Genomic DNA, 12,090 nt, shown 5'->3' on the forward strand with positions numbered 1-12,090 from the left:
TTGGTCCTTCATGCATCTTCTCAGCTAGCTTACGCAGGAGTCACAATTTGATGCTCCATTCCTCCAGCCTAATCATGTCCTACTGGTGAAGGTCTTCCTACTGCTCTGGTGCAGTCAGGTCCTCATGGTGAAGGTCTTTCTCCTGATTGAGGCCTCCATCTTACGCTTTAGCCAAGCTCGTATGTGGCACTGTATCAGATGTGGATATGTGACCCAATTACACCTACCCCATTTTCCTTGTCATGCAAACCACCTAACTCACCAAGAAAAGTACATGTCGGGTAAGAGTGAACACATCTCTTCCTCGTAAAACCTTGTAAAACCTAATATCCATTTAATTAATTATTTTTCTTATCAAACAGTGTCCTAAGACTTGCACATCATGGAGGGCACAAAAATGATCTGCTGTAGTGTAGGTTAGGGGGTTTTTCTCTATCTCTTCTTAGCAGTAGTTATGAATTTTCTGTGCTACGATCATTTTGTATCCTGTTGAGGGTTTGCTAGAAGTCCCTGCAATTCTCTGTGCTGGCTCCTTCCCCATGCTGGGGGGACAGATGATCTGCTCCTTCTTTCATGACCCCAGGGTGGGACAGCAAAGACGGGGCACCTGGGAGCTTTTCCACAAGTACAAGTGCTATGGACTGCTCTAAAGGAAAACAAAGCAAAACAAAACAAAAACCTGGAGCAGTTTTACATATGGCAAAGAAACAAAGAAAAAAAATAATCAGGCTTAATTTCTGTGCTATCCAGTAACCACCAGGTGATGAGAAAGAGAGTTCACATGATGAAATTAAGGGCAAATAAAAATAAACCAATCAAAGGACATATTTCTCCAGCTTTTGAAATTCAGCAGCATGCAAAAGCTGTGCCAGTGATTTCATACATACTAACACCACACAGCGTAATCATTCAAAGCCTTTCTGAAAATGCTCAACTCTTCTATTAAATACTAGAGTAGATCTGCAAGAGCATACCTAGTAAAACTTTCTCTTATTCCCATAAAAATTTTTTGCTTCCACAGAAGAGTAAAATATGCTGCTATTTTCCAGGGAGAGAAAATACAACAGATGTGTTGTCTGAGTTCAGGAACTGTGTGCATATAAAAGTTGTCTTTATTAGAAATATATGATGCCTTAGATATCTTAAGAGCTTCAGAAAAATGCCACAATATTGGTCCCTACCTAGATGTTTGCATGCATGACTGCCTACACGATACTATTTTAACCAGCAATTAATTGAGTCTGCAACACAGTCACTTTTCAAATCTGTCCCATAATGTTGACTCCAGGAGGATGCAGACAGGCTTTTTTAATAAAGAACTGAATTCATAGTTCATAAATGGAAATACATTTCTGTGCTCCATTCATTTTTGGAAGATCAATATTCTGTGTGTTAGGAGAATGAGAGCAGTACACTGGGAAGCAGGGGTTCAGAGGAGAGAAGTGATATCCCACCCTGAGCTGGCAGGTGGAGATGGGAAGCTGGGGAGCAGCAGGACCCCCCCTATATCCTCCTGCAGGAGTTTCCTGGGGGCTGGGGTTCAGCTAATGTGCTCTGGGGGCTCACTCCCAGTTAAACCTTTTCCTGACAGGCTGGAGGTGCCATTATCACAAGGCTGGCTGCAGATATATTGCATATCCGTATAGGAAGCCTGCAAGCACCTCTATATTTAGAGGTGCACGTGTGTGTTATACATTCTGGGATCTGCAGAAGCAGCTTTTATGGAGCTGCGGGTGGGTGAGACGCTGCTTTCCCTAGCACATTGCTTGTTTAAACAAACCTTTGCAGCTACGACACCACATGTCCCATTTCAGTGGACACCATGGCTTTGGAGCCCAGTTAATACGAGGTTAATTGTGAAAGTGATCGCGCTGTGATAAAAGAGCAAAATGTTTCCCCCTTGGAGCAGCACTGGCTTCGCCGCTGACGCCTCAGTCTCCTGTTTGGATAGAAACGAGCAGAACAATTCCAATATTTCAAACATCACTCAGGCGGCTGGCAGCCCCGCCGCTCTAATCGCTGCCTGCTAAACCTGCCTTTGGTCACTAATGCATTCAAACATTGCTAATGACACGGAGGTATGACAAGATAAGAACAGGCTCGTAATGAATGACTCCACAAAAGCAAAGTGGCAAAAGTAATTATAGACTCGCATAGGTAGCTGGCCCTGGATGGTCACAGACATCAAATTTCATGTACCGCTAAAACACCACCCAGATAACCTTGTGTTCAGCAGGAGCCGGGCTGTATCACTTGTGTAATTCAGCTGACATTTGCTGCCGTTAACATGAAACAATTTGCAGAAAAGAAATAACTTCCATTTCCCTCAATTAATTAGACAAATTAATTAAACTGCTCTTTGGTATTTGGAATCTATTCCCTATTCAAGAATAGGATGCTGCAGAGATTTTGCTAAATGGTTCAGAGAAGGCTTATTAATCCTGAAATGAATTCTATCAAGCCCTATAAAGCACCAACTTCAAGTGCATTTGTGGAGAAGAAAGCTTTTTAAATCAGATAGGAAAGCTACAAAAGTGCTGAGTATTATCATAATCTGGCTAGTGTTTAATTTGACACTCTTATGCCAAGATATTAGCAGAGAATGAGCAAATGGCCTGATAACTATGTACTTAAAGAATGACAATTCTTATAATCAGTTAATTTCTATTTATCTTATGATACTCTTTTCCACAGAAATGTGTATTAGAAAATAAATAAGATTACAGGATAATTCTGAGAGCTCTAAAACTATGAAATACTTGTCTTACTTTAAATGCAGAAGTAATGTTTTATTGTACAAGATTTCAATAGCAATATCATCCATGCCATTACATTGGATTGTCTTCTGCAGGGACTGATACCATCACTCCCCCACTGCAGTCGTCTCCTTTCAGCCACCTGTCAGTGCCCATAGTCTCATTGTAATACTAATGCACACCTTGATCCCAAAGTTACCTGCCTCCAAGGTACGACCACCCCTCACCAGGTATGCGCTTTGTATTTTTTATTGGCTATATCTCTAAATGAGAAGCAAGAGAATTCTTCTCCAATCAGTAATAAAAGAATGTATGACCAGAGTAACTCAAGCTCCGCCTGAGAGTAAAGAAATGTATAAAGTGAATGAAAGAGGGGAGGAGATATGAAAAACTCCATTGTAACTTCTGGGATCAGTTGATGGGCTGAACCTGTCTTCTACCCCATAGGGGTGCCTATTGGGTAACAACTTTATCTTATGCACTTTAAATAACTAACTCACGTTAGCTATTATTAGTGATTATAGCCTGGTTGTGTATCACTTCAGGCTTGTTTCTGCAGACAGTCCGTATCACCAGCAATCATGAATCTTAATTTCTCACTATTTTATATTAATACAGAGTGTTATTCTGTAAATTGTTAGTGTTAGTCCTTCACGGGCACTAGCAGTTGCCGGCAGTGGGTAACACATTCAAAGAAAGTGGGAAAACCTGCTGAGAGGTCTCCCTTATGCTGTTGGTGCATTTCCCTGAACAAATCAGTAGAATTACCCTCTGATCCAGCAGGACTGTTCAGTGAAGGGTCCCTATAACGGGACACTGACATACTGGTTGGGCACAAAGGTATTGGCTTTCCTGGGGTGCTGATAGACAGATCAAACACTAGGGGTCAAGAAAATCTTCCCCCCCCTTTCATGTGACACACAGCAATGGGTTCAGCCCAGCCAAGGCAGGACCACACAGGACCCAGGACAACAACTGCATCTCTCCTGCCACCCCTTGGGCTAGATGGGGTTTTAGGTCCAGAAGCAACCATGGGAGAGGGGTCAAGGCTCAGAGTACTCACTTCGCCCATCCCTGTGTCTCTCTGGCTTCTCCTCCTACTCCAGATGAGTGTGGCTGGGGAGGCTCACTGTGTCAAACCCTGCCAATCAACTCTAATGGAAGGTTTCCATCTTCGAGGTTTCAGTGCAAAGCCCAGAAGGAACTGTAAAAGGGGGACTTGTATTAGCAAAGCTGTTCCTCAGCTGTAAGTTGGGGAATCAAAATAGACTCATTAATATCTATAAAAAACTTTGCAAGAGCTACTTGCGGTTAAGGTTGTACAGCTTTTTGTAGAATATAGCATATATGTAGAGATATTACATGATTTATTCCCTCTCATTTAAGAAAGTAAAATATTTCACAGTTTGTTATGAATGCAGCCTTACTCCTGTATACATATTTTGAAGATAGTGTCAAGATTTTTGTCTCCTTCCGTCCAGAGAGCTGGTATGATTAGATCAAACTAACTTACTATGACAAACCTTCGTGCTTTCTCCTGAAAACCATGTTGCATCGAAGAATTGTGCCTGTATGAGGGAAAACTTGGTGGAGCTTCTTTGTGGGTCACTGCAGGCACCATGGGGCAACAGCCATGCTTGGGCACGTGCCTGAGAGGATTTTAAGGCAAAAATCCTAATCAGAGAGGCTAAATGACAGTGGTGTTAAAGGCAGCAGCATATGACCCAGCATAGAAACAATAGCCAGCGCAGAAGAAATGAGTTTGTTATCTGGTCTAAAGGGATTTTACTGACTTGCTGAAAAAAAGTCATATTTAATAATGAAGTATAACTTTTAAAAACAGAGATGTTGACTCTATGAAAATGTGCTCTTGAGCTGAGACCTTGACTCCAAAGTGTAATCCAGAGTTTTTTTATAGCTGTGCTATAAATCATCAAAATTAAATGTTTGCATTAGCAATGCCGGGAGAAGCCTATGCAGAGCAGTGAGGATGTGTCACCCAGCACAGACCACAGGAATTACAGAAACCCTCAGGTGATGTCTGATATAGGGAAGGTGTGTAAGTGTTGTATGCCCCAATTTGCACTGTTTGCTGCTGTTTCTCTGTGGGTTTTGCCCTAGTGGGGCAGCCAAGACGAACCCAGTTCCCGTGGGTCCCAGCACATAGTCCCTGAGGGCTGCATCCTGCGTTCGCAGCTGCTGGTGCTATAGGGTTGAGCTGGATGAGCAGGAGCAAGATGGTGGGGGGCTGCCCAGGCTGAGGGCTCAGCAGGGCAGGAAGGGTGAAAAGGCAAATGAGGGTTTTTCACCACTTCGCATGGTGGGTACCAGGCTGGCTGCCATCTGCCCTTGGCACCGCCTTTCTGAGGTGTTTCCTTGGCAGCGATCGTTGGAGTAGTATCGTCTTTTAATGAGTAAATAGTCAGATCCTACTCACCAGCCTGGCCCTGGGAGGATTGCAGCCTGGCCCTGGCCAGCATTTCGGTGCTGTCCTGCATGTGAACCCGTTCCCATGCACTGCTGAAAATGCTCTCCAGAGTCCAGCCAACCAACCTGTTAACATCCTCTCCTTCACACTCCTGCAATGAGCCAGCTGCTCTGCCTAGGAAAATACAGCTGGAGAGGTTTATAAATAGTAAATTAAGCCTTGCTCCAGTCACTCCAGCTGGGCAATGTTATAGGAGCGAGTAATTCATCACCAAGGTGTCATCCCTTCCTTGATGTACTGCCCACCAGCACCGCGCCAGTGCACGAGCCGGGAAGTCCTCACTTCACATGGCTTAGCCATAACTGTTTCTAATTTTGTGTTTAAACCTTTTTTGAGAATTAATGTTGCAAAGATAATCTAACTAGCTGGGGAAGTGTCAGTGACAGACATCTCAGAGAGGCAGGCAGCTCCGGGAAGGCTGCAGTTGATCCTTCCTGGGGAGGAACAGACACTGCAGGTGCCTGGGAGCCCCCACTCTGCCACCACGCCTCCTTTTGGCCACTGTGAGGACATTTTGGGGCCAAAACACTGCACCCGAGCAAGCTCCATCTCTGCTGGGCAGGAGGAGATGGAGGATGCGAGGGATGAGCCTGGACATCTGACGCGTCCTCCTGCTGCAGCTTTGCTTCAGGGAGACGGGAGAGAGGGCTCAGTCCTTCCATCTGGCGTGCATCAGCCTGAGGTCTCCTGGGTGCGTATCCGTATCAAAACTCAATTAGAAAATGAGACTTGAATGTGAAGGACTATTGTATTTCAAGTATTTTTATAATTAAATCTGGGAAGGTGTAACAGGGTATTTAGGAAGGGCCTTCAGAAAATATTACTTTGTACTTAGAGGAAGAGGGTAGAGGAGTTTATCTGGCGTATGGTTATACCATTTTCACAGAGCACAATAGCAAATAGCTCACTTACAAGTCAGGATCTCAAATGCGCATCATCATAACCCTGCACTGCTGCTGGTTAATTGCATAATTCCCTACAGTTGCTAACAGAGGTTTCATCCCAGGAGCTGATAGGATGTGATAGGAACCCCTGTCCCCATCTCACAGCCTGCATCTCTAGCCCCACGGGGCAGCCTCCCACAGATGCTGCCGGTGGGGTGGTATTGCACCTTTCCTTTGGAAACCATGAGGCTTCAGCTTTGTGCCCCTCCTTTTGAAGTCCTGCTCTCAGAAAAGAAGTTATTTCTTTTCCACACCCCTGACTGAATTATTTCCTACTTCCAGAGCTGCTACCTACAGGATATAATCATGCAACACAGTAAATCATTGCACCATGTCGAACTGCAAGTGGTTTGGAGTTAGATCCAGAGTTTAAATTTCTATCTATCTGACCACACATTTTCTCTCAAATGTAATTTTTAATTTGTCTGTATGAAATTATTCTAAATTTCAGGGGTATCCAGCAAGAAGAGGAAAACTTTTTCCTAGTAACTGTAGTTATTTTTCTGCCAAAGTCTCTTTGCAAGAACTTTCAGCCCAACACTGAAAGCATAGCTGTGCTCAGAACTGTGCATACTTTTTCTGCAGGCACAAATGCCCGTCTGCTTTGACCATGTGAAAACCCAAAGTGTACATACAGAATTTCCATCTGCAAATTGCATTTCAGTTGTTTGCACATATATATTTAATCTCCATCACGATTTAAATAATTTTTATAAATACATTAAAAAGCCAGTGGGATGGCTATCCAATCATCCAAAAGAGTGGGTATTTTAATATTCTTTACAGCAGGTGAATACTGGATGTGTAACCTCCTTCAGTGGCTCTATGATGGAGGCACTCAAGAGCAGCTTTACCCCAGGCAGAAAGGCAGGTGGCAAGGGGACAGGGAGGGATGAGCCCCAAAGCCCTGTCCCTGGGGTTCCCCTTGCTGAGCAGGGTGGCAGGCAGGGGATAAGGAGGACTTAGGCAGCCCGCCATGGGAAAAGAACAATTCAATGTCCAAAATAAGACTTCTTGGCGGTTTCTCAGCTGGCTCTCTGGGGCCTGGCTTGTGAGGCATGGCAGGGCTTGCATGCTTGCTCCCCACTCGCTCACTGGTCTCACTTTGCTATTATAGAGCTGCCAAGGCAAAGGCTTTGCGCAGGAGTTTCGCTGGAGTGACATTCATGCCTTGGAGTTTACATTGTCTTTGGAAAATAATCTCCACTTCATAATTCCCTCCTAGTTTTTCAGATATGGGTCTTTGCTGCAAAGCCAGGGGATGCGGAAGGCAGCGTTGCTTGCAGAAGCTCTTCTGCAGCTGATGCTCTTAAAGCGTGTCGTGCCATATAACGATACCAGCTCTGCCAGCACTGAGCCCCGGCACCGAACCCCGGCACAGAGGCCTCATTCCCCGCAGCCCCATGTCACAGCACTGGCACGCATGAGCAAGGGAAACCACAGGTCATCATTTCTGAATTTGCATATTAAAAAATAACATTGAGTCAGAAGAGAATGTCTTTAAACCACAAACACCAGAAATAACAATTGTATTAAACTGCATTCATGAATACATAATAAAGTTCAATTTATCATGTTACTTAAAATTAAATTGAATTTATAATGCAAAAGAAAGGATTTTTGTGCTTTTTTGAAAATAATACAAAATCTTTCATGCCATTCACAAAGCATTTGTATTAGCACCAGTGTATACAGATTAATTTATTTATTTTTGTTAAATTATCACTGCTTCCCATTGTTCCTTAATCCTTGGGGACAATCCTTATTCTTTCATGCATTTTTTTAAGAGCTAAAGAGGCACATAAACAAATAATGCATTAAAAAGTTTCAGAGGTTTTGGTGTCTTTGGGTTGAAAGTGCTGGAAGAAGTCAAAAAACAGGAGCCATCTCCTTATTGAGGAGGCCATCTCATTGGTGTTGGCATTGGTATGCCAGGGCAGGGTCGAGGAAAAAGGAAGGCATGAAAATAGAGCACCTCCCCAATGTGAGCCAGACTGTCAGAGAAGGGAGAGTGGCAGCAAACCTTTGTCACAGTTAATGCACACATCTGAAATTGTTCGAGCACCAGTTGCCTTTTGCCCAGTCTGCACAAATATTCTGTATTTCTTCAGTAGAAGCTGCACACAGGGAGCCTGTTGCCCTGTGCAAAATAGAGAGCAAATGCCAGTAAAAGCCTTCCTTTGCTCATCTCTGCTGAATGTGCTCCTTATCACCGTGTTTTGTGCACTGGACTAAAATAATCATTTGTGAATAGAGCTCTAATTACATTATAGCTAATCCATTTTCCTCTCTGAAGCTGGTAGTCAACAGTTTATTCTCTCACCTCAAAGATGAAACCGAATGTCAATTTTCAAGATAACATTGACATGAACTTATGTATCAGGCAAGTAGACAAATACCATTATAATCATTTATAATCCTTTAAAGCTGTGACTGAGAAGTGGCATTTGGACTGGATTTAAACTTGGCGTTGTCCGTGCAGAAGATTAACCACTACATAAGACTTTGATTTCTGAATATTGCCCATTAGAGAGTTTTTACATAGGAAATTGAAGTATTATATATAGTTCTAACATGGTTAACAAAGTCTAACACAAACAATAACATTCCAACTTCAGTTAATTCTTTCACATCCCCTTTACAGCAGAGAAAACTGTGTTGTCGTCCAAAAAGCACCCCAGTAGGACTTTGAAGATTTTTCCTGCTTGATGGGAATTACACATCCCAAGTTCATTTCTGCTGTTGCTGATTGCTATCGGTTGCTCTCCAGGAGCTGCTCTGCATTAGTCAACACGCAGTTTGGCAAACAAGCCAAGGCCTCTGAGGGCCCAAGAAATGTGCATCCACTGCCTTGACCAAGACCGCCTGTCCTAGGAAAGGAGCTTGTAGTGGAGGCCATGGGGCAGAAGTGCTGCAGTGGAGCTGTGATGGGATGTGATGGGTCCCCCCCATAGGGTCCCTTTTCACCTGGGTGTCGCAACACCCTCCAAGGAGCTTCCTGAGGGACAGTTCCAGGCAGGTTTCTGAGGGGTCACATCTAGCTATGGGATCAAGGTGAGACTTTATAGGCATGGAGTTTGCTGGAAGGAGCAAAGAAATGGCCAAAGTGCTCCAATGTTTAGAGTTTGTCCTTCCAAAATGCTTTATAGAGGTTGATATCAGAAACCAGTGCTGACAGCTGACAAAGGAAGGGCTGACATTCAGTGACGCTGTATTCTCTTGTTGACTTTTGTACTAAGCCTACAAGTTACAAATGTTTTCTGTGCAGAGGTAAGGAGCCAAATGCCAGCAGTGAATGGTGCTGTCACCCTTCAAGCGCAGGCCTGATGCTCCTGGCTCTACATCTGCTCTGGTGAGCATCGGGGTCACACTTACAGAACTTCCAGTAGGAAATTAGGAATTAGGGTTTGACACTTTTTATTGCCGCTTGTTCCTGAATGTCCAAAGAGGCTTAGGAAGGATATAAAAGAAATTAAAATGGTGATTCCTGCTAGAGAAAGAGGAGGCAAAAAGGAAGGCTGGGCAAGTGAGAGACATAAATGCTCATTTACTGAAAGTGCTTTAGAGGTTCTCAAAGGCACAGATATGTGCCAGATTACTTTTGGCTTTTGATGTGGGCTGGATACTGACCTGCCTTCCCCCCTCCCTAGTCTTTGAGAAGCAGAAGGTGCTTTTCATGTGTAATTCACACTGTTTTCAGGATTCGGTCCCTATTTGAATCCTCTCTTCGCCTTATGAAGGGATGCAAGTGACTGCAGGCAGGTACCAGGTGTGCAGATCTGCCCAGCCATGTTCAGACAGGGATGTTTTTGTCACTGGAGGAGACGAGGCGTGCTTGAGCCACCCAGGCCTGTGAATGCCCTCACCCCAGAGACCTGGGTGTCTACAGAGCCTGTTGGAGGCACATTCCAGCCCATACAAGCAGCTTTCTATCATCTGGGTTCAATCTAGTGATAAATGGGCTCCAAAAGTTTTTGAATATTTGTCTAAAATCACAACACTTCTTATCAAAACTTTTCCCATTATTATTTTCCAGTCTTTCCTCAATCCTCAGCTACCTCCTCCCTCCCTTTGGGGCACTGCTGTGCCCCAGCCATTAGCAGTGCTATCATTTTTTCTCTCCACATGGGAAATACAAGAAAGCTTTCTTCTAAAGAGGGTAGCCCAAATCCTCCTGGGGCTCTCAACCCATCCTCCATCTGCGGTCATGCAAGTATTTCCTCCTGGGCATTATCACTGGAAATGAAAGAATGTGAACATACCAGGCTCATTTGTTTTGCGTGTTTAATTTCTTCATAGATTTGTGTAAGTACTTATCATCTTCTCCCTAGAAGGTAATGGAAGACAAATGTGTATGTGAGATGCAGGCTTTACAAATGAGGCTGCCTTCTGAAAATATGGTCTGCAAAATAAATAGAAACATAAGAGCTTCACTGGTGCCTGCAAGAAGGGATGCTTCCAGGAAGCACAAAAAGTTATGAATACAGCTAAAATCAACACTACTCCATCATCAATATTCATATAGTCCAGACAAAACATTTTATATTGTAGCTGCTCATAAATCAGATAGAGAAGAAGGAGGAAAAGGGAAGAGGAAAAGAGAAAGGGGAAGATATAAAGGAAGAAATAGCTGGGGGATGAAGGGATGGTGAAAGGGGACTCGGCTCATTCAGGCTAACATCTGCTCAGTCTGAAGTGGAACCACCTGTTAGTTTATTAAATTGTACAATTAATTTATGCAGAAGGAAGAGAAGACTGTATCTCATCAAAAATCTTCCACTTTAACCCCATCTTCCAAAAGTGAGCTAGGTAAAGCCAGCCTTTCATGCCATGACTGCATGGCATCATCATTTTCATGTTAAATGATGGAAAGTGTCCAACATCTCCCTTCAAGTTGTCCATCATCCCGCTGGGTGCTGACAGACGGCATCTGCTCTAAACAGTGTATTATCTTGCCACAGGGAAGTAATGAGATGGCTTACACACACTTGCCATCATGTAAAGCCAATTCAGCAGGAACTCCTCAAAGCCCTCCTCCACCTTGGCCTGGCGTTATGAAAAGTTTCCATCTTTAACATTTCTGCCACTGGCAAATTTCATGCGAGGCCAAGTTTTAATCAAAAAAGTGCAGTAATTTGTGTGGCGGTAATGATAAGTGAACTTCTCTGCCCTCTCTGCTTCTACACGACCTCCTTCTACCCATCAGCCATCAGTCTCTGGCTATAATCTCTCCGACTCCACAGGGACAGAGGCTGCGGATGGCAGAGCAGGTCTACAAGGGACTTCAGCATCATGATCATGCAAACAGGGACTGCAAACCACTGCCCAAACACATCCCAGAAGTTTGTCTCCAAAATGCTAATGGCCCTGCAGCAGCAGCGAACAGGCCTTTGCCTGTTTGTACCAACCTTTTGCAGCACTGCTCTACAGTGCTTACCCATGACAAAACATTTGAATTTTTCATTATAAGAAAACCCTCCAAACATTTTAAATCACTTATTTCAGGCATTTATTTTGGAACATGTCCTAACAGCTCTTTCCTGCTAGTCCCTACCAAAGGAGAGTTCAGAGCAGGGGACATGCCCCTTCCAGGCTTGCAGGATTGGGCTCCAATTAAACTCAATGCTCTCCAGATTTGGTTCCCGTTATTGTCTTCCTTTGGCATGACCGACTGGAGCACTTGAATTGGAAAGGTCCCAGAATCCTCAGTCTCCTAAAATATTTTCAATAACATTGAGAGCAATTTTCCTTAGAGCATGTAAGGATTTCAGCAGAGGAGCCAACTTTCCCAGAGGAATGATCCAATTACAAGGACTGGATGCTCTTGTCAATCTCTCCCTCAGGGATGTGGAAAATCAAAATTATGATTTATTTTTTTTAATGTGACAGTGAGCGTAAAGGC

Source organism: Strigops habroptila, chromosome 8 (assembly GCF_004027225.2).
Source record: "Strigops habroptila isolate Jane chromosome 8, bStrHab1.2.pri, whole genome shotgun sequence".
Classification (NCBI taxonomy): Eukaryota; Metazoa; Chordata; class Aves; order Psittaciformes; family Psittacidae; genus Strigops; species Strigops habroptila.